The following is a 4735-nucleotide window of genomic DNA, read 5'->3' as shown; positions in this document are numbered from 1 at the left end:
TCAGTGGGAACTAAATGTTAGAGAAAATTGTAAGAAATATTTTAATAAATAACAAAAGGCATGGTTACTGATGATATAAGTCTGGCAGGAGTGAGGAGACATGAGGAGTGCAATGTTTTTCAAAAAAGAAAACCTTCTTTTTCCAGATCCCTTTGTGACTGAGTGACAGCAAAGATGCTGAATCATCGCTTAGGAGACACACACTAAGAATATACAATGCGCTAAAAAAAAAAAAACCACTGCTGCTATTAGGACTAATGGTCAAAATAATGATTGCAACTTTGGACAAACTGTCTTCACAAAGAAAGAAGAGATTATCAGGACTCCAGTAAGATCATTGATATAAAATACTTTCCTAAGGAAGGTGGGATTTCTGTTGATTTTTATTATGAATGGCTATGAGGCTTAGGGTTGAACCTGTGGCCATAGAATATAACCCACCCAGCTGTAGGTTGACATAGGTTTAGAATCCAAAATTTCTCTTTTCTTACTTGGCACATCCATCAGAAGATTCCTATAAGTTACATATTACTGAATGCCTTTCTTGGAAAAGGAAGTGTTAACTTTCCCTACTCCTCTCCGTACATATACCACAACCTTATTTAGTTCAAGAGTGCATAATCAGAGAATAACTAAACTGGGAGTACGGTAGTCCCACCTCATCTGCTGTTTCACTTTCTACAGTTCCAGTTACTTGGAGTAAATTGTGTTTCAGAAGCAGATGATCCTCCTTCAGACATAGTATCAGAGGGTCAGTAGTAGCTTAATGCTATGTCACTATGCCTGCCTCATTTATCTTACTTTGTCTCATTACATAGTCATTTTTATCATCTTACATCATTACAGGAAGATGAGTGTAGTACAATAAGATATTTTGAGAGAGAAAGGCCACATTCACATAACTTCTATTACAGTATATTGTTATAATTGTTGCATTTTATTATTGTTGTTAATTTCTTACTGTGCCTAATTTATTATTTAAGCTTTATCATAGGTATGCATGTGTAGGAAAAACATAGTATATGTAGGGTTTTGTACTCCTCCATGTCAGACATTTACTGGGGGGTCTTGGAACATATTCCCCAGGGAAAAGGGAGGACTACTATAATAAGTCATTATCAATGTGATAGGGTAGTGATGAGTACACATTGAGTGTTCAATAAATCTCAACAGCCGGTCAATAAAAATAGGAGGGACAGTAATTAAGATGGATCTCCACTTTGGACGAGGTAACTGGAGACGGAGGAAAGGTGATAAAGAGTTATGCTGCCCCCAGGAGTCAGTTAAGCCCTTCTATTCCTTGGAAATCCTCATGAAACATGGACCTCCCTTTGTAAGAAATACCATGATATTAAGGAAACACATATTTCAGGTATGGCAAATTGTGATTGCTCAGATTAAGGGAAAAAGATGTGAGTGACTTAAAGACAAAAAAAAAAAAAAAAAAACAAAAAACTGTGGCAAGGCTGCTAGGAAAGCCTTAAAATTCTCAAGAAAGAAGCATAATGCATGAATAAAGAATGAATTTAAAAATGAAGTCTGAGAATCAGAAGGCTGTGTCTTCTTCAGTGAAGCTCGGGCTCTACATCTAACTTTAGTTTCCTTGTCTATAAAAGGTGAAGGGGGTAGGCTAGTGTAGTGCCAAGGCTGCTGTCTTAAAGTCCCATTGTACTAAGCTTGAGTAATTTCAGAATGTACACAAAACTGACACATTGAGGGGAAGATTATAAGAGCTCTTTTGGAGAAGAGGGATTGAGAGGGGTGCCGGGAAGAGGGCAGGGCAGGCAGGAGAGACATTCTTGACTATGAAGACAAACCCTTCACTCACCATTCATTACCAACTCCGCTCAGTGCTGGAGGTATCCTAGAATGAATATATCACCATGGCTACCGAAATTGGTTCTCTTCCCTGTTTTTTCCATACGCCAAGTTTCCAAAACCAAGTGCCTCCACAACTATTGTATAAGCGACCTGATTTTGCACAGCAGTAAGGAATGCAACAGCTTATCTTTGATGCAAAATGGATGAGTAAAGAAGTAAACTGAAAACCATAGACTATAATCCATCTGTAATTAAGTACTTGGAGAATAGAATATGGCAAAGAGATCAGAGAGGTATGTGGGCAATTCAGCCTCCTGCAGGTTATTACAATGATATAGTCCCATATATAGGGATGTTGAATAATCCTATGAATGCAGTAACAACAAAATTTGTTCAAACATCAACAAATAAAGTGTCTGGTATTTGTTGTTAGGTAGACTTGAGAAGGAAGACGGTTGGTCACTGGAGCTTCTAGTGGAGAATTCACCTTGTGGAATGGACCCAACTTCAATTTTGAAACAATATTACAGGCTCATGATAGTCCAGTGAGGACTATGACTTGATCACATAATGATATGTATATATTGACAGCAAATCATAGAGAATATGTGAAATAGTGTCAGTCAAACATGAACGAAGTCAAGATGTTCAGGAACATAAGGAGGCAATTAGAGAGGCCAGGTTTATACACAATATATCATTTTCTGTAGTCCCTATTGTCATGGTTAAATTATTCTCTAAGTATTCTGGGTGCAGAGATGCATGGGTTCTGTCAGATTCTGGGATACTTTCTGCACCCTATAAACACAATATTTTTCTTTGCTTTCACACACTCACCATTTTACTGGCAGTCTTCAGAAGTAGTGTTGTCCTGGTACCAGCCTTCACAGTATATTAGAGATGTATTGTCTGCAGCATTTTGCACAGGTTTTCTCTTTTCATTTATGGTTAATAATATGTGTACATTATTCCTTTTGATTAGCTACTGTGTAAGAGAAGAATCATTCATTCTGAATAAAGAATTTAGCCTTTAATTATACAACTGGGGAAAAAAAAACAACAACCTGACATATTATCCTTGATCCCCAGTAAAATGTTAGGTTGCTTGCCTGATCACAACATCCCGCTGCCTGTTCTATAAGTACTTCTCAAGGAACATAATATACTCTGGCAGTATCATTTTGTTTTAAGGATGTTCTTTGGGGGTAAATTTGCATTTTGATATAATTTATAGCATATGAAAAGGATCTCCAATGATGCTCTTCCCAGATTCACCAGTTATTTACATTTGGCTTCATTTGCTTAGTTATTCTCTGCATGGGCATATATGTATGTGTCATATAATATATATTCTTATGGACAGAGTACCATTTGAGAGTAAATTTAAAACACTGTTCTTAGTTTATTGCATATTTCCTAAAAACACAGGCATTTTTTAACACAATCATAATCCAAGTAACAAAACCAGAAAATTTAACATTGATATATATTATAATCTAATACATAGTTCATACTGAATTTCAGTTAACTAAATCAGTAATGTCCTTTATAGATATTTTTCCTTGTTCAGAATCCAAACCAGAACCACTTACTGCATTAGTTGAAATGTCTCTTTAAATATGGAATGGCTCCTCAGCCTTCCTTCACCTTCTTTGATCTTAATATTTTTGAAGAGTACAGGTGACTTGTGTTATAGAATGTTTTGCAACTTCAGTTTGTGCAATGTTTCCTTATAATTAGATTCAGATTATGATTTTTTTGGAGATAGTTGTATCATTGAAGTTGTATTGTGTCCTCAGTGTAACATTTCACTTGGCACATGATATTGGTTTATCCCTGTATTAATAATGCCAACTCTGATAATTTCATTAAGCTTCTAACTTTCTTTGCTATAAGTTAATGTTTTCCTTTTATAATTAATAACATTTTCATTCATATTATAGGATTCTAATCACATATAATTTAGCCTATTAGATATTGCTATTCCATTGTTTCACTTTTTTTCTGCTAATATTTAGACGATTTCTATTGATCTGTTCTCAAGTTTAGTTAGTCTTTTCATTGATGTTTCTGGTCTGTTGATAATACAATGTATGAGCTTTTCATTTCAGATATTATATATTTCATTTCTAGCAATTTCATTTGGTTCTTCCTTTGTAAAAGTATATTTATATGCTAAAATTACCCATCTGTTTACTTACCTTACTTACTTTTCCCAATATATTCTTTTAGCAAAGTTATTTTAAAGTACCTGTCTTATCATTTTAATCTCTGGACAGTTTTGTTTTGTATCTCCTTTAATTTTTTTTTCTTCATGTGCTTTGTAATTTTTGATGTGTGTAGATATTGTGTTTACTAAAACAACAAGAAACCCCAGACCAAACAAACAAGCAAACAAGACACAGTAGAGACTGAAGTAAATATTATATTTGCTCAGGAAAGGAAACACCCTTTTTTCTGTCAGAAGTCCATCTAAACAGTTGAGCTGAGAGTGGAATTTACTGTTGTTTTAATTAGATTTAGAATACCATTAGGTTAATGATTCAGGGGTGAGTCAGTTCTTTACCTTTGGCAGAGCAAGCACTCTTTGTACAAACAAACTCCAGCTTTCTAAACAAACTGAACTCTCGTTCTCCTTTATAAACTGGCTTCCAGCTTTTTACATTGTGAAGGGGTTCCCTTTGCCATCATGTTTTGCCCTCTTGCTTTCTGTCTTTGAGGAGACTTCTTTCTGCTCTCCTGTCTTCCCCTTGTCTTTGGATTGCAGAGAATTGCAGCAGAGTACCTGTAAGGGATTTAGCATGGTATGTCTGACAGACAGAGCATAAGAACTCAAAGAGGCTCAGGTTCTGGGCACCTGATCCTCAATGGTGTCTCTCTTTGCTCTCCTGTTCTTCCTCCAGTTGTGGAAAAC

The 4735-nt window shown here is 35.6% G+C and overlaps 1 pseudogene; it reads left to right on the top strand.

The window, feature by feature from the left end:
- The first annotated feature begins 1883 nt into the window (after nt 1-1883).
- Nucleotides 1884-2855, top strand: LOC101688486 (annotated as a pseudogene).
- The last annotated feature ends 1880 nt before the right edge of the window (nt 2856-4735 follow it).

Source organism: Mustela putorius, unplaced genomic scaffold, assembly GCF_011764305.1.
Source record: "Mustela putorius furo isolate JIRA1106 unplaced genomic scaffold, ASM1176430v1.1 tig00000242_pilon_pilon_pilon, whole genome shotgun sequence".
In the NCBI taxonomy this organism is placed as follows: domain Eukaryota; kingdom Metazoa; phylum Chordata; class Mammalia; order Carnivora; family Mustelidae; genus Mustela; species Mustela putorius.
This window is presented reverse-complemented; position numbering and strand designations above follow the sequence as displayed.